General features: G+C 38.6%; 1 protein-coding gene across 1 annotated transcript in view; it reads right to left on the bottom strand.

The window, feature by feature from the left end:
• The window catches only part of LOC117302366 (neprilysin-4-like), a 45,328-nt gene that overhangs the window by 14,349 nt on the left and 4,163 nt on the right, over positions 1-26,816 (bottom strand). The gene's annotated exons all lie outside the window — the stretch shown is intronic.

Below are 26,816 nucleotides of genomic sequence, written 5' to 3' on the forward strand. Positions count from 1 at the left end.
TCGCAGGGTCTGTGAATATTTTTTACCAAACAATGAGCACAAGTTTAAATCACACCGAGGAAAATTATTTTTTACGAAAATGTGACTGCAGAAGTTGTAATTCAATCTCGACCATCGAAAAGGTCATCCGTGTCAAACCTATGTGCCGTATTTGGCTGAAATCCTATCATATCACGCACGCGAATTGAGACTGACTCGAACATGAATGCATCCATCACTGTCATGACTTCCAATCGAAGATGTCATGTGTACAACATTCCAAGAGACTGGGGAGCATGGATGTGTATTTGGACAGTGGTATTCTTGTCATGTTAAGGGCCAGGTGGATGGGTTGGGACGGATTACGTGGGGGGAACTCTGCTGTTTAAAGTACGGTCAAGATGTTAAAAGTAGCTTAGCATATTGTACTGATCAAATACGTCTTTTGAATCGAGACGTTGATAACGCCAACAGTCGTGGTGGTGGGAATCTGTGCCACCAATACATGAATGTGATTTTTAAGGTTCCGCATTATTGAGGCAGTTTTGTTCTTACGAATCAGCACTCAGGAGCTCTCTGTCTTGCATGGTAGTCGTATGTTTTTTTTTAAATATAAATACATCGCTCGCAGTGGATCAGACATAATACGTTTCACACATCTTCTTGAAAATATCGATCGTTAGCGTAATCGGCTTTGGTGTAATCACGTCTAAATGTTGAAAATAACATTCTTTGCTAGATGAACTGTTATAAATCATAACATTTTTTTAAACTGTACCGTTTTATGGCAAAACCAATATGCTCTTCACGATTTTTCGCCTATGACTATTTTGATAGAGCCATCACCGAAAATAAATTCAATCGAATGAGTATCGTATTATCCGCTCCCCCGTAATTCACCACGAGTTAAAGACTTATCTTAAGATGAGTTGTCAGTATTACCATTGTACTCTGTATTGTGACATCACACTTTGCTTTTTAGCAATTAAGATTTATTTGCACTTACGAGTCACTCTAATAACACTTTGTGAAATCGAACCCAAGACTGAAGTTCACTTTGGTTGAAATACCCTTTAAAACTGAAACATTCTTTTCGAGTCAGTCGGGGAGGGAGGGTAGTCGTAGAATAACAATTGTCAAGTTGCCAATTATTACATCGCTGTTCACACTTAAACTGGCATGATGAACAAAAATGTGATTAATGATTTCCTAGCAGAAGACACTTTATACGCAATTGAAAATGTCTCCTGAGCTTACAGTGTAAATCAACTGCAGAGTTAGTTTGTAACAAAACCTTAATAAAAAAAAACTTCAAATAAATCATGAGATTAGCTGAAAGTTTCGGTCAACACTTTGTACAAACTTTCACAGGTTGGTATAATTTCAGTCAACCAAGTTTTTTTCTAGACGCAAAAAGATTTATCGTATTGCACAACAACTGTTTATTATTAACATCGTCAATGGTGTACCTTGTCTAGATTTAAAGACAGTAAACACTCCAGCAACAGCAATGTTTTATTCAAAGAGAGTATGATACTGTACAATAACAATGTAGTATTATTTTACAAAATTACAGATGATGTACCTTATCTTGGTTCAACAACGGTAGCATACTAGAAACTAGGACCATATCTGTAAAATTCCCTCCTTGATGTACCTTATCTTGATTCAAGACAGTAGCGTATTAGTATGTATGACCCATCATTATATACACTACAATTCATTCCTACATTCTTTGCAGTACACTCTCCCTGTAATGTACCCTATCTTGATTCAAATACAGTATGATCCATTGTGTTACAACTATCTACACTACAGTAAAAATGGCCCTCGTTTGTACAGCACGACTGTACTCAAACATAGTACACCAAATTATATAGGTCATTATACCATAGAGCAAGAAACAGTGCTCTATGATTATACATAGACTGTAAAAAAAATGTATTATATGAGGATTAAAGAAGCAGAATTACAGGAAGTTGTAGCGTTCGGCAGCATCTATTGCCAACAATTTCCACAGTAAAAAAAAAGTACATAGAAATCCAGCAATTGTCACGCACGTCGAATCCCCATAAGACTAAATGGCAGAGTATCCACTGTTTGCCAATGGTATCGTATGACAGTCGCACTTTGATTTTGCTGAATGAAACCTGAACAGTTTGACATGCTGTGATTAGGAGGGGATAGTCTTGGAGAAAGATACACGTATGGTTTTAGACGGACTTATACCTGTACTGAAGTAAATTGGGGCAGACAGTTCGTCAGATATCTTAGTGGGAGATGTCTGAGACCAACGCTGATGGTTTGGGGGCTATTGGAGACTTCCTTAAAGGCACTGGACACTATTGGTAATTACTCAAAATAATTGTTAGCATAAAAACTTACTTGGTAACGATCAATGTAGAGATGTTGATGGTATAAAACATTGTGAGAAACGTCTCCCTCTGAAGTAACGTAGTTCTCGAGAAAGAAGTAATTTTCCACTAAAATATTTGAATTTGATTTCGAGACCTAAAACCCGAAATCAAACATCTGACTCACACAACTTCGTGTAACTAGGGTGTTTTTCTTCCATTATTAGGGACTTTTCGTTTTCGGCGACGGATGGTTCTGCGACGGTTGTTCAGCTAAACGTTGTCGTTTTCAGCACAACGAAGATTCATCCCAAGTACTGTCGTAGAAATTGAGGGACGACCGTCCTCAAAGCCGACGCATGCGCAGATGACGCCAAATGTCATCTTTACCGTCGCAGAACCATCCGTCGTCGAAAACGAAAAGTCCCTAAATTGAGTTCAGATTTGTACAGATTTGTTATTTTGTGCTTATGTTGAGATACACCAAGTGAGAAGACTGGTCTTTGACAACTTACAAAAGGTGTCCAGTGCCTTTTAAAGGCAGGGTAAAAGTTTACTTATCTTTGTCAAAAGTGCACACTGATTATAGATACTTTTGGATTTGTTTCGGGAGAAAAGAGTGGGCAAAGAAGCATCTGTCTGCATAGTCTAAGAATGAAATGGCTATGTCCGGACCGCTGAAAATAAACCTTTCTTCAGCGTCTTGTAGCTGTAGCCAACAGACACAGCCGTAGCCAAAGGAAGCTTGGTTTAGAAACAGCCTTAATATCCACTTTAAAGCAAGTAAGCCTTTGGTTTAAATATCAAATGTTGATTGCGCTTTTGCCAGACAATTACCAAATATGTAGACCAAGGGGCATGAACACAAAGTACCCTACTTTAGTGACAGGTTTCAATTTCAGTTTGGATAAATATCCAAAATGGTATCTCTATCTCTACATCTAATCCCAAAGAAGTTCACGATAATCACAGCTTCTGGTCAGCCTCCCATGTATCCCCCTCCAATTGTATAGCTGACCAATACTAACGCAAGGATTGAAACTGGGCCAAGACGTATCACGAGGGGATGGTCTGATTCCATTCTTTCGAAACTCTGACATCTTGGAGGACTCTCCAAACTTGAAGGGCCTTCTTCCGATGGAGAGAAAATACAGTGGCCGTTTTAAAGGGGATCACATACGGGAAACCAGCTGATACAGCACGGCAGAGAATTCATGGCATGTCACTGGCAGAACCTTTCACTCTTTAACCGAATGAGGGGGTCATTAGCATGACTGGAGTACAGCGGCAGCTTGTTGTTTCAGCTTCTTTGAAATGATCGGCGAGCCAAAACTGTTTGAACCATGTTTGGGAACTGCTACTCCGAAGGCTCTTTGCATGGAGTTATCTTAATACTGGGCCGGCACTTAGAAACTGCACATAGGCATTATGAGGTTTTAAACTTGTTGATGAATCAAATTATTAATATTGCTGTCATGAATATTCAAAATGCTTGGTTTGGTTTAGTTCGGATGAGATACTGTATAAAATAGCCGAAAGCAGGGCTTGGTTTGTCCGTAATTTGTTGCAGTCACTAGCCAGTAGTACCAGTTAACTTGTCATTTCAACTTGTCCATAGCCAATCGGACCAATCGGAGAGAATGTTTACTGACCATGGGGTGTTTAAACCTGGCATTTGGCAAAGGACCACTATTAAGGGAGAAAAGTCTCAGGAGTATCCTGATTACAGACATTGTAACAATGATATTAATCAGTTAGAGTAGTACATTATTGATAAATAATTAAATCAAAAGAGATAACATATTGTCAATGGTGTACAAAATGCCTTACTGCTATATGTGTGTCCACGAGAACAACCAGTCCGGGCAAATAAGTTTTACGCGGCCGCCATTTTGATTCATTGCTGCACGCAGTCAAATGTCATAATGTTCAGTGCGTGGAATGTCGTGCCGGGCATGTACTTTGCAACATGCACTATCAGCCAGTGAACTTGAACGCTACGGCGCAATCAATGCCTAACATACATAAACATTATCATCTGCCACAGTCTATTACAATAATTATAGTTCAGCGTGCCAAGGTTTTGAAGGTTTCTGTATAGGTCTGTGGAGACCCCTCGAAGCGCGATTACGTCACCAGTCGCAATTTATAAAAGACGTCAACACATATATACCAGCTGTATCTTCTTCGTTTGACACAAACACCATGTACAAACATAATACTCGTGTCGTGCAGGAAGTCAAGTTCAACGAGCACTAAGGTTTTGGCTTCCAAGCACAGGTGTTCACGGAGCAAGATCTCCGCAGTCGAAGCGTCCCGGTGAGCTGATAGCGCTCGTGTAGCCAGCCACAGCGACGGCATATTAAGTACCGGTAACCCGGGATGAAAGCCATGGGTGTCAATTCACTGATCATCCCCGCAAAGCTTCTCCTAATTGGCTGTAGCCACAAAGCGAAACCAGTAGTATCCCATTTCAAAAAAATGTATTTCCATATATAGACCTAGATAGTCGTGACTGTCCCCTACTGTTTTGGAATTAAGGCGCGCTAATCTATGCGGCAACTCTCACTGTGAAACCAGCTATAGCATTTTAAAGTGTGTCGTTGATACGACTATCCGCTGACAATATGGTGATATCATTTCATTTGACTTTTTTTTCTTAAGAAAGGATTTAAGAGTCACCACCATCACCTATGATATGTACTGGTATACCTGATCCCTGACAAAATGTTGGCTCTTTAAAGAACAAAATGGCTGCTCTGATGACGTATGATCATGTGCTATAAATCTCTGGCGACAAATGTAATATGAGAGTTTTACAGAAATGAAGAACCAATTTGTATAGACGATGTGACCTGTGACATCACATGTTTACAAAAGAGCCACAGAGCCTGGACTTCCTGCAGGCATGATTTGTACATAGCTCAATGGAAGAAGACATAAAATCTTACGGTTTATGGGGATTGCACTGTCTAATTCTTTTCAATTTTTGATATGATGAAAGGGGGCACACCTTAAAACTTGTCCAGCTTTTACTTTCATAACTCTTGGATTTATGTGGAAATTATGAAGAAGAAAAAAAATGTACAAGGTCGCGCTTGTTGTAAACAAAGTTCACATGGTCTATAGGACGGTCGGGTCGGTGTAGTGGTATCTTTCCAAGCCTTCCACTTCTGGGACCCCGGTTCGAATCCAGCCACGCTATACATGGATTGGGTTTTCAGTCCCGACCTCAATGCGTGGGTTTTCCCTAGAATCGTTCTCTGGGGTTTCCCTTCCCACATCTACAAATGAAACTTTCTGTTGTCTTTTCCCCACGGGTTTCTATGGCTATTACGATGATAAGGTTCGATTATATTATGAGAATCCTTATAGCTTCACAACATTTTATTATAATAAATAAAATAAATCAATAAACAGGGCCTATTTTGTATACATATTGAAGGGTTGCTCGTTACTTCCTTCTCCATTTCGTTTGGAATGCCATGAGTTAACAAACCTATCTGAAATCTAGCAACAAACTGATCTCTCAAATAGAAACAATTTTTTCATTTAAAGGCAGTGGACACTATTGGTAATTACTCAAAACAATTATTAGCATAAACCTTTCTTGGTGACAAGCAATGGGGAGAGGTTGGTGGTTAAAAACATTGTGAGAAACAGCTCCCTCTGAAGTGCCATAGTTTTGGAGAAAGAATTAGTTTTCCACGAATTTGATTTCGAGACCTCAAGTTTAGAACTTGAGGTCTCGAAATCAACCATCTAAACGCACACAACTTCGTGTGACAAGGGTGTTTTCTTCTTTCATTATTATCTCGCAACTTTGATGACCGATTGAGCTCAAATTTTCACAGGTTTGTTATTTTATGCATATGTTGAGATACACTAACTGTGAAGGCTAGTCTTTGACAATTACCAATAGTGTCCACTGCCTTTAAAATGTCGATGCTATGTCTTAGTAGGGGTGTGTTTCAATACAACTGTTACAATAGTATCAATTGTTTTATTTTCAAGCATATAAACATACATTGTATGCATTCTTTTTACACCCTGGTTATTGCAAGCATGAGTGCACGCTCTGATCATGCTCTGATTCGTCATGTCAGACGTATGATATAATTTACAGGATCGATTGCCTGACTTGGAGTGGCTATCATTACTGCACTATAATTTGTGTTCTCGACCTCTGTCACTTCCTAAACAATACCCGGGAGGTAAACAACCGTAATTAGTCCTCTCTTTGCCCCGGGGCAAACGACGTTCCGCCCAGGCCCGCCGCGCTTCGATCGGCTCGCTTGACAATCCTACCCCGGTGATCAAATTCAATTGAACAAAACTGTTATCGTTCTGTCATTTTGTTGAGTTGATGGGTAGAGAGGTCTCGCTACAGATGAACATATTTGTCCAACTAATAATACGGGCCCGATCGTTTACACTGCGCACCACTGTCACCGAGGGTATGTTTGAGTTGCCTCGGCTAAATTGGTTTAGAAAGTAATTTGGGCCAAATTCGTGAAACGTATGGAAGCTTGTGGCTGAACAAATTGAATTTCAGTCCGTGCTGCTGTCGCTAACGTCAGGGTGGTCATGCCGTTGGTCTGTCCACTCATGATCTATGAAAAGGTATTTTCTACTGACTGGGCAAAAAGAGTAGCGGAGCTTGAAAAAAAAAAGACGTCAATGCACAATGCAAAGGGATGGTTTGTTTGTAAAGCAAGCATTATTGCAGATGGAAATTATGGGAAGCAAATGGTAAAACATTGAAGAACAAATGATTTAAGATAAAAATAAATTAAGACAATGGCAATCTTGTTGTAAAAAATGGCAACTATTGTGAATTTAACTATATGCATTGTACGGACTAGCACGTATATATCAATCGCTTGTCGTCATTGCGGATACTCGAATTGTATATAAACAATGTACACGTTTATTGATTATTTATACCAAGAAACGATGGACCACTCTTAAAACAATTCTGGATCAGAATATTGATCCCGATCCGGGTCGACCTATTTCCGGATCAGTATGACCCGGAATCCGTACCGAAATAACCAAGTAATGGGTCGGACTGACGCAGATTCCGAGTTAAATTCCCATTTTTGTAAGCAGTGCTCCGGAACAGCCTGATCCAGGAATGTGTCAGGCCCCTGGGACCCGGAATCTTGGTCAATTCTGACCCGGATTGTTTTAAAGTGCAGCAGCCCCACTACCATACGACATGAAGTAAAAAATAAACTTGCAAATTAATGATTCACGCAACCGAGCAAAACCTGTAGTTGTATAGATGGAGTTCACTGGCCATGCCTACAGTTCAAACCACAATTACCTAATATAAAGCATAAAACCCATCATCGTCTGCAATAAAACCTCACCAGGGACCATTACCCAGGGCCATTGAGACCCATTGATCAATTCAACCGTAGAAAATGCGACTATTACAAGCGAATCAGTTTCAACGATAAATCGTGGTTTCCTTCCTATAAATCATTCACCAAACTCTTGGTGAGCGTTTCGAAACTATGAGCTGGGCACGAGCCCTTTTCTTTGGGAGCTTGTGGGTTCATTAGGCTGAAAGTGCGCAAGAAAGCTCACAACTCTTTTCAAAATGGCGTGCCAAAAGGTATCAAAGCCTCGATTCTGCAGTGCCCTCTTCATGTATTGTAAACCATGCTTGTATTGCGTCAAGGTTTTAAACAATCCAGGTTGGTTTCAAACTAATCGGGATGAAATATCAGTCTTGAATTCAAATGAAATAAATACATGATGCTCTAAAGCAACCGTTTATATAACAAGAGAGGGTAACTAAATGTATTGCTGCATGTTGTTTTGGTTGGGATGTTTTTTGTGTGCATTGATTTCACTACTAGTTAATGTTGCAATGTTTGATGTCTGTTCAGGGCCACCATAGTTACAGCATCGCCATCAACGCTTTATGAGCAAATGCAAATATTGATGCAAATGATCCATTTATTAATGAGTCCTACATGGTGAGGTTGTTGCCTAACAACGATTTGTGCAATTATTTCATCGAAGGGCAATCATTTCAGTCTCGGAAATAACAAATGATTGGATGTAATGAGGCGTGACGTCGATTGGCTGTGATTATAGCAAAATAATTAAAGAAAACACCAGTCTGTCTGAAAACAGAAAGATTGAACCAGACTTTAATAGTGGAGTGTTTATGATACAGTCTTTAAAGGTGCACTCCCAATAGACCGGTAGATGGTTAAAATAAACACTTTCTGTCTAATGACAGAAAGTTTGAACCAGACTATATAATATATTGTGGAGTGTTTTTGATACAGTCTTTAAAAGCAGTGTACACCTTTGGTAATTGTCAAAGACCAGTCTTCTCACTTGGTGTATCTCAACAATATGCATAAAATAAAAAACCTGTGAAAATTTGAGCTCAATTGGTCGTTGAAGTTGCGAGATAACTAAGAAAGAAAAAAAGTTGTGTGCTTTCAGATGCTTGATTTCGAGACCTCAAATTCTAAACTTGAGGTCTCGAAATCAAATTCGTGTAAAATTACTTCTTTCTCGAAAACTACGTTACTTCAGAGGGAGCCGTTTCTCACAATGTTTTATACTATCAACCTCTCCCCATTACTCGTTACCAAGTAAGGTTTTATGCTAATACTTTTTTTGAGTATTTACCAATAGTGTCCACTGCCTTTAAAGGTGCACTCCCAGTACCCTGTAATAAATGGTCTTTTCACAGCAACTTCAGATATTTAAACTGGAAACTCGCCTTCAAGAGTATTAAAGTGGGTACTAAAATAATAATATTCTTAGCAAAATAATTGATGACTAAACTTCTCTAGTTTGAATATCGTCGCAGACAGGCAGCGATGCATTCAGATGCCTTTAAAAAAAGGAAAAATGTGAATAAATTATGAGTGACAGGATTCGCATAAGGTAATATAATGCATATTTATACGAATCTTAATGTTGCGTTTCTTAGCGCTGTTGTACTGATGTCCTAGACGTAAGAGAGAAGAGAACACTAAATACTTGAAAATATTTCTGCCCATGGGTCACCGAAAAGTAAGCTGCTCTCGTGGACTAACATGACTATCCTCTCATAACATTGCTTCAAATTATGAATGGTTTGACTGTTTGGCATACAATGGTAAAGTGAAACGATACACCACTTCCCTCGTCTATCCATTCACCGAAAAATATAAGCAAGAAGGAGTAGACTCAATGAGTAGAGACCCAACCACCGCCCGGGGTAACTGTTCGATACCCCACGCCGTACTTGACAGAATTGCCCTCCGCGCCGGTCGCTTCCCAGCCACCCCGCTTGACTTCTCAAGAAGTCCGCGGTCCGCTCCCAGACAATATTTATTTCAATTTTGGAAGAGGCTTCGGGGTTGAATTTAATCAGTTGCTTGGGTGGTGATATCACAATTTCGCAGAGACAATTTTCCTTTTTTAATAAAAGAGGATCCTCTCATTGAGTTGGTGTTTATATAGTTACCGAAATATGGCGAAGGTATAAAGTTTGACAAACCGTGTAAACAGTGCCATGTTGTAATAAACTGACTGGATGAAGGCCCCAGCTCATTGAGCGGGAGGGGAAACCAACTGAAGAGTTGGTATATGTGGCCTGATGGAATGTCTCACTACAGTCTAGATTGTTTTAGTGTCTTTGTGGGTGGTTGACTGCAAGAATTCTGCTGTCATAATTTTTATGTGTTACTTTCAAGCCGTATTGGTATCCTCCCCGTTGATTGTAGAGTTTTTATCCGTAGAGCACATTGCTCAAGTGTCGTGACCAGGATTCGAACCCACACTCTGATGAATTAACCACCGGAATTTGAATACCAGAACTGGTATTCTGTTTCCATAGTCGTTGAGACACTATTTTAAGCCTTTTATGTATACTAACAAAGCCTTTTCTGTGTACTGGGCAAAAGGAGACGACCATGTTTCTGAAATATCAATTGAGAGAGGTTCTTGGAGTGGGTTAACACATGACGTCTGTTTGTTTAAGCGCCTTGAGTACCTTATTATAAAAATATGTTGATATATTTGTGGACTATAAATTTAAAACATCAAGGAATTGTGGAATGTTGTGCATCTTGTGACTTCAATTGAAGACAGTCATTACAGACAGGAGTCAATCTTTCGGGGATTTGTACTGGTGCAAACTGGTATTCCAACTGATGAATGTTGTCGCATAGTTTGTGTACTTTGAATTTGCACGGCATGCAACTGATCACATAACACGGATATGCTTGAGTAACAAGCAATTTCATGGCGATCGTTCACACTTGAAGGTCAGAAATGTACTTAAACTTTAACTTGAACTTTAGTGCTCTATTCAGGAACCCATTGTTTTATAATAATTTTTAATAACTAGGTATTATAAAAAAGCGCATTTTTCAATAACCTTATCAATCAATTCGCTTTACATTAGTGCCCGGGTATTTAGGCCAACGAATCTTTCTCAGCTTCCTGGAGTCAGCCCCAGTTTGCTGCCTTGACACACAAAAGGCCTTTTCACACACAGATCAACCTCTACCCTCGCATAATGGGGGAAGAGAATCAATAATTATAGCGAAACATCTTACACAAGTGTTATGACCGGGTTTCGAACCAACACTCCGATGTCTTAAACACCAGAACTTGAATTCGATGCTCTCCCACTTTAGCCACTACATCATCCAATTAAACTTTAGCTAGAACAAACAAGCGCCCGTTGGATTGCAGATGGAAGTTTTGTGGAGATCATTTTAAAATAAAGTCTGTCCCGAGCAAATATGGTACATCAGGCAGGCGTTTATATTCGGTTTCCTTGGCAATATTATAACGAGAAATTTGTATTTCCCCTGGACAGGATGCCAGTCCATCGCAGGTTACTCCACAGTACCAATTTGTACTCCTGTGTGGAGAGAAGCAGTTATGATAAATTGCTTTGCTCAAGGACACAAGTGTTGCGTCTGAGCAGGCTAGGATTCGAACCTACATTATACAAATGACAAATCTTGAGTCCATCGCCCTTGACCGCTGGGCCACGACACCCTCATTGGGATACAACCTTGACCACCCGGATCGAACGTCTCATGGCTCAAGGTTTTCCGTATTGGCGTTGGATCAAAGCCATACATTTTTCGATATTGCTAACAACCGTGATTAAAGCGGCCGTGAAGCAATCAGATGCTTATCAGAAGGCCTTCTTCATATCAGGGGATCGATTCAAATTTGAACGAAACGACATTAACACGACAAATGCATGATTTGCCCTGATTTGTTTACTATTACAAAGCAATAGGGAACACGTGTAATGAAATAACTGGTTGTTAACCAAATTCTGCTACTTATGTACTTTATATCGCAAAGAGAAGGGGGTTTACCCCGGAGTGTCTAGCAGGCTGAGTGCACCGTAGCCTCTTGTAAAACATTAGAAGGAGCTACAAATGTGTCTCATAATTCAAACATAACTTTGCTTATCCTGTTGAAACACAACTAGGGGGTGTGATACAATGCTATATCACACACTTTCGATCTCTGGCTGTGCTCCGTGGTCATAATGGGTTGATGTGGCTGGCTACCAAAAGCGCCCTTGCACGCCTGCTTTTCGAACACGTTATAGCCGCGTCCTTCGCAATTCACCTCTTAGCTAGCTGTGAGTACGGATGATTAGCCTCCCAAAGTATTATATAAGAACCCAGTACACTAATCAGCTGTGTTGGCTAATAAGATGTCCCCTCTAAGCCTCCGTATCAATAAACTATGTCATCACTTTTAACCCCATTGCGTTATCAACGGGAGGTTAATGAGAGGTTACCGATCTTGAAGGTTATTGTCTCCTAAGAGGGAAGCGGCAGTTTGTTGAGAAGTCCTCCCAGTCTAAGTGAGGCAATCAAAGCCCTCTTGTGGTTGTGATTGATGGCCTTTATTTGAACGCTTGCTCGTGTGCCATTAGGCAACATCGGCTCGTGAAATTACTTATTGAATCATAAAAACTACGTTATATTTATTGGTGTTGTAAAAGTTTAGTGGGTGTTTCGGCGAATTTCAGTGTGGGGCATCACACGATATCTTCTGGAAAACGAGATTATTGTTACCGTGGTCCCATAAACAGAGGGAAACGCTTTGCCCGCGTCCTTTAATTGGTTTGATGAGCTATTAAAAACAGTAAAACGGTTATTTGTTCAGGCCTTGAGTTACACGAAGGCGCAGTCTTCTGATGCCTCAGGTCTTGGCCTCTTCCATTTATGAGAGCGGGACTCGAACCAGCGACCCCGGATTAACATGCGCCGACCATACCAACTGAGCTATCTATAGCCATGTGTTGGTGGCCAGACAGTAAAATAAAATAATCGTTTTAGTCTGATAGATATAGGGTGCATTCGATTAGCTTCCCTTAGTCGACCCCGCGGTGCTCACTCGGGTAAGCCCCTGGAATAAAGCTATTCGAACGCACCGGGGGCAGACCGGGGTCGACCCAGGGAAGCTAATCGTACGCACCCAAAATAAGGGTGGTTGTATCACTAGTGAATATAACTTATGACATAAAAACTGCATAAAAACTTTCATAAACTACTTTATCGGAAAGTGGTTTTCCTCAGAATAACTCGAATACATTAAAATATGCCTCGTCTTGCGCGTGTGGTGAGCCTTTGACGAAAACCACAGTACCGCAAGTGAAAATAAATTACGCACAATATATTAACACGCTTTTAACGGCCAGTTTTGCAAAGTATAAACAATAAATTGTAAACCACAAATTAAAAACAACAAATTGTAAACATTAAATTGTAAACAATAAATTGAAAACAATATTATAACAAAAAATAATGTCCATAAATTGACAACCACGCCTGGTACACCTGGTTTATATCGTATCTTGTGTACAGCCTTTTTGATTACTTTTCAACATCAGTCAAATAATAGTTTGTCCTTGATTAGGATACGACACCGTATTTCCAATGACGAAGTTGTGAATATCCTGATGAGAGCAGGCCTCCAGGAGATGGATATTATTGATTTATTTCGATGATCTTTATCATTGGAAGTGTTTCAGGGTCTGTTTCGCTAAATTGACGTAGGTAGAAATTCATATAGAGTGTCCTCACCCTTTGTAATGCAAGAAAGTGGGTCATGTTTCAGTTTGAGTTCGTCAGATATCATTCAATTTGGTTGAATAATCACATATGTTCACATATTCACTACTAGATACAAACAAAAATACTAAATATTCACAACGTGGCAATATATTAGGTTTGACATAACATATCAAGTAAGGAAACTGGCTGGGTATAGATATTACAATTTATTTTGACCGAAACGAAATTTCGGATGTCGCAGGTTCTATTCCGGCTCTCGCAGGTTCTATTCCGGCTCTGGTCACTTTGTCTTTGTTTAATCAATTTGTTGATTAATTTTGGTTTTTACTTAATATACACTGATGTGTGTAATAGCACTGTATACTCAGTACTTTCCGGAATCTCGAGTCATGTGAAGAAAAAAAAACCCACAGGCATTACTAAATAATTGTTTACTTTTACATCGAACCACGCAGCTTTTTGTATCACATATACCGATACCATCAATAAGAGTTTCGCATTGCGTTATATTATACCATTACCTAATAATTGTGTATCAGTTAGGGGTGTAGTCCGCACTAAAAATAAAACCACACCAATTACTAACCCATGTGGTAAATCAAAGCACAAAGCCCAAAGCTAGCCTCAGCACCACATGTTCAGTTCACATCACGCTGGGCCAGCCACGCGCCCTCCTTTTCCCTTTTGATCTCAATCCGTCTCACAAAGCACGTATCAAGAGGGTACTCGAAAACAGATATGGAAACACTATCCTATTGAACATCGTTAAATGAAAGGTACCACTTCTTCTTCTTCTTCTGATGCTTATTGGCGAATCGTAAATGAGCTGCTTTGCTCGGCAGCGGGACGTTCCTAGTCATCCAGGGACGAGGAAATTGGAAATTTCCGGAAAACATGTTCATATAATTTATGTTTCAAACTCGCTATACAATACAATACAATATAGTACCACTTCATTGTTCCTGAATGGGAAATTCCTTTGGTCTTTTATGCTCACATAAAATACACCAATAAAAATAACCAACGTTAAAAAGGGGTGAAACGGTACCGTGGAGAAAGAGTATTGACCCATTTCGCCTGACGTCATCAGCAGAAAAATCACTGTGCGTTTTTATATTAACTCTATGATGCGCGTTATGCAGTGAAAGTGTGCATTTTAGGCGACGCGGCGTTAATACACGTAAACCTAACTGCCCACCAACATGGTGAGCGTGGCATTGGTCGCCGCGTGTGATACGCGTGCAAGGGGTCAATATAGAGCTGACAAAGTAGTCACAGTCAGTTTTCATTTTATGTAATCAACTTTAAACGTGAATTAACCAAACCTGTAAAAAAAAATGGGCTCGATACGTTGTGTGAGTCACGAGAAAATAGTTGAAAGTTATGCACAATTATTTTCAGCATGGAAACAAATTGTCCTTGTTTTTGATTGTTATAAATTGGTCTCATAATTAAAAACAAATTCAAAACCTGTAAGAAAATGTATCGTTGTCCAAAAGACTTGAGTACCTTATGGGTAGGTATGTGCGTTAAGACTACACCGAAGCTTAATGAATGTTTGTGCATTCCATTGAGACCAAGGAAGTCATATTTTTTAGTCAAATTTTATTATCAAATGGCTTGGTTCGTCTTTAAAGGCAGTGGACACTATTGGTAATTACTCGATTAGTAATTACTTATTAGCATTAAACCTTACTTGGTGACGAGTAATGGGGAGAGATGGTATAAAACATTGTAAGAAACGGCTCCCTCTGAAGTGCCATAGTTTTCGAGAAAGAGGTAATTTTCCACGAATTTGATTTCGAGACCTCAGGTTTAGAATTTGAGGTCACGAAATCAACCATCTTAATGCACACAACTTCGTGTAACAAGGGTGTTTTTTCTTTCATTATTATCTCGCAACTTCGACGACCAATTGAGCTCAAATTTTCACAAGTATGTTATTTTATGCACATGTTCAGATACACTAAATGAGAAGACTGGTCTTTGACAATTACCAATAGTGTCCACTGTCTTTAAGCATTGGACAACAACATCAGCATATAACGCGAGGAATTAACCTTTGTACTATGTGCAGTATAGAAAAGCAAAACTCAATTCGCGAATCCTACAGGAAAAAAATACCCGACTCCTTCATCTGCAACCAATGTAGCCTATCGTAAATGACTGCATTCTAAAGTTTCTCTCGAGGGCCGAATTCATTTTCCCCCTAAAATGTTCCGCCTCAATCCGACACTGAACGTAGCCATTTCCCACAGAAATACTTCACCAAAAGGGCAAGAAAAACCACGTCAAGTGTCGAGAGGCTCTGCTTTGCCGCCAGGGCCTGGGAACGGTCCGTGCTAACAACTTCCGACACGCTTTGAACCGGAAGCCAGCAGCACCCGTAGGATTTCTGCTTATTCGTATTATTGCAGTGTTGCAGCTATACAGTTCATCAGCTATCTACTTAATTAGTATAAAACACAGTAACTGCGGTCGCTAAAAGTACAGTTTAGAATACACATGTAATTTTGTGTATTTCAACCAAAATGCATATATCATTTGCATATCACCCTATGACATTATTATTTGCATAAAGGATTATAACTTTTGCATGAAAATGGTAATATTATATAGGATTTGAGGCATTGCATGGTGAGGTATCAATGTATATTTGGTTTGCGGTAACACCATGTGTGTATCTACTTGCCTGTACTCTAGTACAGTTAATTACGATCCTATAAGCTAAAGTAGTAGTCCAGTCTAATTTCTATACCATCCGCCCTGGTAATAGTTACAAAACAGGATAGTTCTTTTCAGAACTGAGAAGTCTCCCGAACCTCCGATTATCTACTCCGCGGCAGTAGAATAAAGCAAAACAGTTCCCTAAGAACAATCTACCTGGCAAGTAGATACACACATGGTGTTACCGCAAACCAAATATACAATGGTAATATTATTTGCATATATGATTTTATCAGTTACATACCCATGATATCATTTGCATTCTATAAATGGTATTTAAATTTGCATATTATAATTGATACTTAATCATTTGCACATTATACATTATTATCGTCTGCATATTACACACATGATCATATGCATACTATGCATAGTTCAAGTTCAAGTTCAATTTTATTTCCACTCAATCATTTCAGATGACAAGATATAACATAGAGTAGTAAAAATACACAATAGATTAAGTGGTGGAGGACTCCCAAAAGCAAGCTTGTAGGGTGGAGTCCCCCAGGGATGTGAGTAAATACAAACGTAGTTTGTTTTCAGAACAATGCCTGGGATATTTAAAACACGACAAAAAGTTACACATGGAAAGACATGGACAAACACTAACAGGACAGACAAACACAAAGACAGTGGTTCTCTATATGATGGATATACAGAGAAAAGTAAAAAAGTGGTAAAAGCTGTATCAAAAATAATATATAACAAAAGCAGTTAACTAAAGTAATATATACGTTAAACGAAAATAATACTATTCAATCATGGTAATTATCTAAGAGAACACATTTGAGTTTTCTCTTGAACATATAGGTACCCTTGCATCTTTTTAAAGAGTCGTCAAGGGAATTCCAGTACTTCGGGCCTTGGAAAGAGACACAATTCATAGATCTAGATGAGGAACAAAAGGGGATATGAAAATCATGTGAATGTCTAGTTTGATAAGAATGTATTTGAGAATTAAACACAAACATATTCTGAAGGGAATTTGGTAAGTTATTGGAAATAAACTGATGCATAAATATTCCAAGCTGATGTAAATAAATATCAGATACTTTAAGAGTTCTATGTTTAAGAAATAATGGGTTTGAATGAGCACGAAACCCGACACGATTAATAATTCTGAGGGCTCTGTTTTGTAAAATAGTAATACGATTTAAAAGATAAGCACTTGATTTACCCCAGGCAAGAACGCCATAGGAGATATACGGCAAAATTAAAGCAGAATAAATATTATATAATATTTCAGATGGAAAAAAATATGAGAGTTTGCTGATCATTCCTATGTTTCTGGAAATCAATTTACATATATAATTGATATGAAAATTCCAAGAAAGTTTGTCATCAATATATAAACCAAGGAATTTAATACAGTTGGTTCGAAGGATAGGTACATTATCAAAAAATATATCACATGGTAGATTATTAACAAAAGGACCAAATAGCATGAAATTGGTTTTCTTGATATTAATAGAGAGTTTGTTGGCCTTTATCCAATTTGAAATATGTACCAACTCCCGATTCACAATGTCAAAGAGTGTGTCGAGACTTCTATGGGAACAAAATAAATTTGAGTCATCAGCAAAAAGAATAAAGGAGAACTTATCCGAAGATTTAGGAAAATCATTGATGTACAACGAGAAAAGAAGAGGGGCTAATAGGGATCCTTGTGGTATGCCACAAATTAATGATTTGAGAGAGGACTCTTTGCCGTCAATACACACAAATTGTTTGCGGTTGGACAGATAATTCCTGAACCACTCCAAAGCAATACCTCGAATGCCATAAAAGGAAAGTTTGGACAAGAGAATGGAATGATCAATGGTATCGAAAGCCTTGGAGAGGTCCAGGAAAATTCCCATTGTATGTAAAGACTGATCACGATCAGCCCTAATTCTATCGATTAGTTTGAGGATTGCGTGAGTGGTGGAATGTTTCTCTCTAAAAACCAAATTGTGAATTGGAAAGAATGTTGTGTTTTTGCAAAAAAAGAGAAGTACGAATATAAACAGTACGCTCAAGTATTTTTGAAAAGGAAGTAAGGATCGAAATTGGACGATAATTATTAACCATATGGCGATCTCCATTCTTATGGATGGGTGTAACCCGAGCAATTTTCATGGAATCCGGGACTATACCAGAGGATAATGATAAATTCATTATATAAACTAAAGGCTTGGAAATAACCTGAATTACCTCTTTGATGAGGGGACAATTGATTGAATCATGACCAGAGCTCTTCTTATTAGGTAAAGTTAGGACAATTGACAACAGTTCATTTTCAGTAATTGGATTAAAAAACACAGAGTGGGGATTAGGGTTGTCAAAGAAATCATGGAAGGTTGAATTGCAATTAGGAATTTTATCGGCAAGAGTGGGTCCAATATTAACAAAGAAATCATTATAATGCTCTGCAATAAGAAGGGGATTGTTAATACTCTGATCATTCACATTTATACTAGAAATGCGAATGGAAGTATTGTTTTTAAGAACACTGTTGATAACCTTCCAGGTATTTCTAGTATTATTTTTTTCCTTCTCAAATTGATTGGAGAAATAAGCTTGTTTAGCAGAACGTAAAATAGTAGTAAGAGAATTTTTATATTTGTGAAAATAAGACGATTTGCTTCGGACGGAGAACGCAGGAATTTTCGATAAAGCTTGTTTTTGTAATTAATGGATTTAAGAAGACTGGAGGTAATCCATTTGGACCTGGGTTGGGATTTTCTGTTGCAATGATTCAATTTAATGAGAGGGATATTTTTTTCATAAAGATGGCTAAAATTGTGCATGAAGTTATTAAAAGCCACGTTGGGATCCTCACACCTGAAAACCGTAGTCCAATCCACAGATTTCAGATCATTTTCAAGACGACGTATATTGTCGATGGAGTGTTTACGAAAATAATCGGAGGAAGTAGAATTGGTAGGAGGGATAAATGGAAAAGAAGTTAAAATTGGAAAGTGGTCTGAAATGTCACAAACAAGAATACCTGAGTTTGGAGGGGGCATAATATTTGTAAAAATATTGTCAATAAGAGTGGCTGAGGTGGCGGTGACTCTAGTGGGTTTATTGATCAGTGGTAGAAAGGAATGGGAAAAATTAGCATCTACAAATTCCTGTGATTGATTGTTAGAATCAGTGGCAAGGACATTAATATTGAAATCACCGGAAATAAGACATGATTTGTTATCAGATGCAACAAGATCTAAAAAATGCTGGTAAGTGATCATAAAATCATTGAATAATGCTGAGGGAGGTTTATAAATGACGCCAACGATAATATTTTTACATTTAGAGTGATTAATTTCTATAAAAATAGACTCAAATGATGCAGTGGAAAGAGTTAAGTCTTGACGTATAGAATACTGGAGGTCGGTAGAAACATAAAGGGCAACACCACCCCCCATCCTACCCCCTCTGCAGTTGGTCTCAAGATGGTACCCTGGTATGGAGTATGTATTAAAGGGCATATCGGGCTGTTTAAGCCATGTTTCGGAGAGACCAACCACCGAGAAGTCCGAATGGAGGGAATCAAAATAATTAATCATCTCATCGAAATGTTTCGGAAGACTTCTGATATTCATGTGTACGAAAGAAAATAACGAGGAGTCATTAAGATTAAAGGATGAAGTAAGAGTGGACTCCGTAAAGTAGTTGCATGAATGCTGGTATTGGTTGTTATTGTTGGCATCAAACACTGAATCAAATGCTTCAAAATCAAAACCGGGATCACCAGGAGTAGACATTGGACTCATTTAGGAATAAATGAAAAAAAAAAATAATAATTTTAAATGTTTCAGCAAGTCAGTGGTACCAACTATAATACAATGCACAATATAACCGATAATGAATGTTCCTAAATACAGCTTACAATGAGAACGTGAACAAGACAGTGACATGACATTGACAGGACAGGACAAAACAGTTAAATATAAAGAATGAATAGATTGACGCGGTAAACGCATATGCAGTGGTATGGGGTGGAGCAATGTGGCTCCCACTTCCAAAAAAAGGAATAATCTATAAGTACCGAATGACGGGGGACTGAAAGTAATTATCGCAATCCGAGGGACTGTAACGTCAGTCGCGATGAACGCAGCCCTCTGCCCTCAATGTGAGGACCGGGGGCCACGCATAATTATCTTCACTTGAAGAATTGCACGGCAAATTGAGACGAATGTTTTAAAAGTTCTGGTGTTATATTGGCATGTGTTCACCATGATGTAACGAAAGCTTTGCTAATTATGCAAGTATATTTAATATTTAGTGCTTAAAACCTTTTTTTTTAACTGGACTTGCAGTTTAAGACCAGTATTCTGTCAGATGATTTGCTACTCGAGTTGTGCGAAATAGTCCAAGGACGCTGGCCTCAGAAATATGAGGTACTACCAACTGATACACACGTTTTAATCGAACAGTACATCAATACTCATACACCATCGTATATTCGCTGGAAATCCACCTGAGCTTGGTGACAAAAGAACTCAACTTATAATGCCAAACAGATTTGTTAAGTTCAAACTACTGAATGTGATGTTTGATAACCACTGCATTATAGAAGAGATAACAAAGTCACCGTCATCTTGTGGTTCAGTTTTTAGAGAACCTTTTATTTGGCCATTGTCGAGACAACGGAGTCGGGTTTCAGGCTCTAGCTTGGGGTATTTACCAAGCGTGTGCTTTCCTTATATTATAACGTGGCGTCAAGCACGTGGATAGAAGCCTATACAGCAAAATCCATGGTTTCGAAAACACCCTACGTCATGTATTTGATATGCCAGCTGTTTGTAGCATCTCGTTTGCCTCCCATCACATCCCCTCTCTCCAAAGCACTCGTACATCCACTGGGCCCAATTCCATCAAGCCTGAAAGCACAAAAACTTGCTAAGCACAGAAAAGTATTGCTTAAAGGCAGTGGACACTATTGGTAATTACTCAAAAGAATTCTTAGCATAAAACCTTTCTTGGAACGAGTAATGGGGAGCTGTGGATAGTATAAAACATTCTAAAAAACGGCTCCCTCTGAAGTAACGTAGTTTTCGAGAAAGAAGTAATTTTCCACGAATTTCATTTCGAGACCTCAGAATTAGATTTTGAGGTCTCGACATCAAGCATCTGAAAGCACACAACTCCGTGTGACAAGGGTGAATTTTCTTCCATTATTATCTCGCAACTTCGACGACCGATTGAGTTCAAATTTTCACAGGTTTGTTATTTTATGCATATGTTGAGATACACCAAGTGAGAAGACTGGTCTTTGACAATTACCAAAGGTGTCCAGTGGCTTTAACAGAAACATGTTACCAGCCAAAACTACACTAAGTTTAGGTTGTTGTGACTGGTGCCCCACTCACTTTTTGCTGAGCAAAGAAATTTGTCATGCAGCATTTTCTGCTCAGCAGGTTTCTGAAATTGAGACCTGCTACATCCATAGCAAAGGGGAAAAGGAATACGGTGTTCTTTTGCCTTGTACTTTCATAGAGAACGAGACATTCAAAATGTTTCGTCATCAGCAATTACACTCACAGCAGCGTCCACTGTAAACCGCTAATCAAATAATGGCGCCAAGATGTCTGCCAACAAACATAGGTATCTATACAAAAAGCATACAATTAAACCTCAGCTAGTGTAGCTGTTTGAGCAGTAATGGATCTTGACAGCAAATTAGGCAAAACCTAATTAGTGCTTTTATAAAGATGCACTGTTGTATGAATAATAATCTCGAGGTGTATAATGTGTGGGGATGTTTATGTGAAAGTGCACACATTCCACCACAGTGGACCAATAATGAACATACATTTAAGGAAGGAGTAGGGAATTGGTTTATGTGTAATGCATAATGTAGTATTTTTAGGTCATGTTTTTCGAGTGCATCAAAAATAAAAAGTCACCGACTAGGTAAATCATAATGTTCGTATGGAATATGATAATTACTGCAGGCCTGGAATTTCTTTTTTTGAGAGGGCCAGGTCATCGTCATTTTTAAGTCGATGGGAAACTTTTGAAGGGGCACCAAGGCCAAGACCAGGGCATCAGAGGGCATGGCGTCCGTGTCATCCGTGTAATTCAAGACCTGGACTGCTTCAGCAAATGTGGGGTTGCAGATTTTGCAGTAGATGGGCCGTTCATTCTAAAAACTTCCAGAATTTACCTGGATTATTGGTCCCAGGGGCCTTGACCCATTTCAAGGTTAGGTTGACCCGGAAACTGTTTATAATGGGATTGTAACTCAGATTCAGCGTCAGGTTGACCCATTCTGGGTCATTTTGATACAGATTCAGGCTAGGACCATACAGATTCAGTCCATCATTAACATAACATTCAATGTTAAACCATTGCTCTTAATGATGATACACAAGTGCCAATTTATGTACCTTATCTTGATTCAAAGACAGTAACCCTATTTTATGTTTGGGCCAACACTACCATGCTATGCCACCTCTTGATTCAAAGATAGCAACTATTATACAGACTACAGCATGATTTATCAAATGCATTCCCTAATTTCAGTCTGTTTTTCCCACAATACCAATGATGTACCTTTGAAATTTTGGTAACTGTCAATAATGATGGTACCTTCTCGTCATTCAGAGAGAGTAACCATACCAACTACATCAGGATTGTTTATCAGTACCAATTATTTCCCTAATTTTATTCATTGAGTCGAGTCAATTTACATACAGAGGCAGTTTTAACATGTTAAATAATGTACTTTTGATTCATATGTAAGCAATAGTTTGAAGGCAGGCTTACTAAAGTCACCAAAGCTGTGAGTTTCCTTTCACAGCTACTTGTACTTTACCTTTACTTGAGGGCATGCCCTGCGGGTGGCAAACTTTCTGAAAAGGAAAGTTGAACCACCCACAGTTGGTATTTGTAGTTCCAATTATTGCTAAAGCTGTGTACGACATAAGGCGAAATGACTTGGGAGTGAAATGCTGTGAGAAAAAGGAGCTTGTCTGGGGATTAAGTCATTGAATGGCAGCAAAATGCCATGTCCTAACAAAAGCAACACCGCACGGCATATTTTGGGATTGATTCATACAATTGGTGTACCCAAATACAGTACAACTGCACTGCTGGAACGGGTTTTAAGCGAGTGTAAAAACGACTGAAGGCCGTTTTCATGTACCAACGGTTGAATGGAAATTTTGAGCACCTCTGGCAAAATGATTGGATTTTTCTAAACTTAGACACATGTTGAATGCTTTTAATCAAACCCAAGAAGTTATTTAAAATGTTGAGTTTCCAAAACCGCCATTCGAATCCCTTGAAAATTGCAAGAATAGCCATCTCTGTATCCAGCAACAGAGTCCAGCATCCTTCTGAAGACGATCAGGGCCCAATTTCATAGAGCTGTTAAGCACAAAAATTTGCTTAGCATGAAATTTCTTCCTTGATAAAAACAGGTTTACCAAAGAACCAAATTTCAATGTGATTTTCAGGATAAGCAAACAAAAGCTGAATACCAGTAACAAGCACTATGTAGCAAATGGAAATTTGGCTGGTAATCCTGTTTTTATCAGGGAAGGAATTTCATGCTTAGCAATTTTTTGTGCTTAGCAGCTCTATGAAATTGGGCCCTGAGCATACTGATCGAAACGTTGAGTTGTCAACCATTTCTTCTCAGAACCAACACTGCCCAAAAGAGATTTACACATAGTGCTACCGCAAACCTCACACGGCTGTACTCCCAACGCCCACCATGCAACGTTTTAAATCCTACATCAGAACAACCCCGAACAGACAAGAAATTAATGTCATATCTTTAGGTTAGTTATAGTGTCTTCTATGACTAGCCGTTCGATTTCACCAAATTCTTCCTAACTTAGGATTAATATGGGACTTAGGACGAGTTAAGTTTCGTAACCAGAGACGTTAGGATGCATCAAACCCGTCCTAAAATAGGACGGGTTACTCGTCCTATCCCGAGATAGGATTAATCCTAGCGTTTCGTGAAATCGGCTGCAGGGGTCGATTTCACAAAGAGTTAGGAAAATATTAAAAACGTATGGCTATGGTCCCAAGTTAGGACGAGTAACTCGTCTTATACTCGACGTATATACTCTTTGTGAAATCCACCCACTAATGATGGCGTAATGTAGCATGCATTAATGTTTTATTGCTCAATTACAAACATGTGGCATAGTGAAAACTGTAAATTTATGTAAATAAGTGAAAGTGTCGACAGCACCCTTCAGATGGGATTCGTTTTGACCTGTCATTACTGACATGTCTTCATGGGATTACCAATCAGCTTTTGAATGAATTTGCATTAAATATTGAACAGTGTAAACAAAACAATTACAGCGTACAGGCTATACAATGTAAAGCTTCCCAAATATGTTGAACATCCCTGATATAGAGACATCTTATGTCCTTCTCTTTGCACATGCACTCAAAGGCAGTGGACACTATTGGTAATTACTCAAAGAAATTATCATCATAAAACCGTTCTTGATTTACACGTAATGGGGAGAGGTTGATAGTATAAAACATTGTGAGAAACAGCTCCCTATGAAGTGGCGTAGTTTTCAAGAAGGGTGGCGAAAGGTGAAACAATTGCACTTTAGGAACGGGTCAAACCTTTTCTTGAACTCTTTGTCATTTCTCGTTGTGGTCGGCACTTGAGAATTATTATAAGACGGTTCTGAAATAACGAATCGATAGCAATGATATGGTAGCATGTGTGTTTTCTTCTCCACACTATCTAGCCACTCCAATGCCGGAGGAAAGCCTCTTCACCAGTTCTCAATCTCACTCTGTCCTGAGCTATCTGTTTCCAAGCAATGCCCCTATCTTACTTCATCACTCCATCCTCTTTTTCTATCTTATACTTTGTACTGTATACCCTGCCCTAACACAAGCAGTGAAGTCAACCATAGTATTCTGTCTATGCTATGCTATAAACTTATAGACCGTTCTGAATATAGCAAATTAGTAGATTCATTACGTCTACCTTCCTTATAAAGCATCACAGCAGTACACCAGCAGTAGTACAATCATGTAGTATTTTGATGAATTGGTGGATCATAAGAATGTGTGCTATATAAACTATAAGACAGTTCCGAATGAAATAGCAAAATAATAGCAATTTAAATGATACACTCTGAGCTTCCCATACCATGTATTTTGATCAACTGGTTAACCCTATACTCTGCACTGTATAAACTATGAGACAGTTCTGAAATATCAAAATATTAATGTATAATGACAAATACTTGATACACTGTGTATAACTCTGTTCATAGGATACCACATTCCAGTAACGAAGTCAACCATGTAGTATTTTGATCAATGGATGAGCTCTGCACTATAGTTTATCTATAGTACAAGACAGTCCTAACATAGCAAATTATTAAAAACAATAATACATAACTATACACTGTGTGTATACCAGCCCATAGGAAGCACCATCCTCACTCAAGGAATGCAGTCAACCATGGAGTATTTTGATCAATGGATGAGCTCTGCACTATAGTTTATCTATAGTATAAAACAGTCCTAAAAAAGCAAATTATTAAAAACAATAATACTAATAACTTGGTACACTGTGTGTATACCAGCCCATAGGAAGCACCATCCTCATTCAAGGAATGCAGTCAACCGTAGTATTTTGACCAATTGGTGAACTTGAACCCATTATAACCTGGAGTATGCTGACTATTTTGATAGTTTTCTACTATTTATAAACCCACACACCATCAGACCACTGCCATTGTGACGGTCCCCACAGTCCTTGACCGCTAAGTCGCACATTCTGTTTATAATTCAAATTGTCTACGCTGGGGCAAGTTTGAGATAGATTAGTGGACATATTATATCTCTGGCATGGTGTTTCGACCATTGTATAGGACACACGTGTTAAAGGGACTTTTTGAACTTTCATGCGAACAAACTTTATTTTCAACGAAAACAATCTTGTGCTACATCTAAAGTTGATATCTTATTGAAAATGTCTATTTCTGTCGTTATTAATATTTGTAAAGTTTAGTTAATAGATTTTATTTATTTCAATATTTTTCTATTTTTTAATTTGTCATTTCTTTTATTTGGCCTATTTATTCTTCTAAAATTGACTTGGTTGAATTTTATTAATACGGGATGGAGACTTGTAGCATGACAAATGTCCTAAAAGTGTAAATTTGAAGTGCCTAACGCACTGATGCGCAGCATTGCATTGAATAATGGCACAGTCGATGTCCTCATGAATATTGGTATATTTTTTCAGTGCAACACAGTGATTTAAAGATATTCTAAGAAAATGGAACTAGCTGATGCAAACTGCTTGTACCAACCAATATTACCTACATGGGAATATAAATAAAATAAAATAAAAGTTGATGGCCTGACGTCGTGACGTTTCGACCCTAGCAGAGTCGTTCTCAAAGTCTAAACAAAACTTATTTTCTGTTATTGTGTTCTGTTCTGTTCAGTTAGTTATGTGTTCTGTTCTGTGTGTTTTATTTTGTTCTGTATCATGTTCTCTATGTGTTAATCGGGAAGATAGTTGAGGTAATTCAGGAAGCTTCGTGCGTGCTCATCGTTGACAATTAATGAAAGTATTTTGTAAGATGTGTTTTCTGTTCTGTTCTGTTCTGTTCTGTTCTGTTCTGTTCTGTTCTGTCTATTCTGTCTATTCTGCTCTGTGCTATTCTGCTCTGTTCTGTTTTGT

This window comes from Asterias rubens, chromosome 18 (assembly GCF_902459465.1).
Source record: "Asterias rubens chromosome 18, eAstRub1.3, whole genome shotgun sequence".
Classification (NCBI taxonomy): domain Eukaryota; kingdom Metazoa; phylum Echinodermata; class Asteroidea; order Forcipulatida; family Asteriidae; genus Asterias; species Asterias rubens.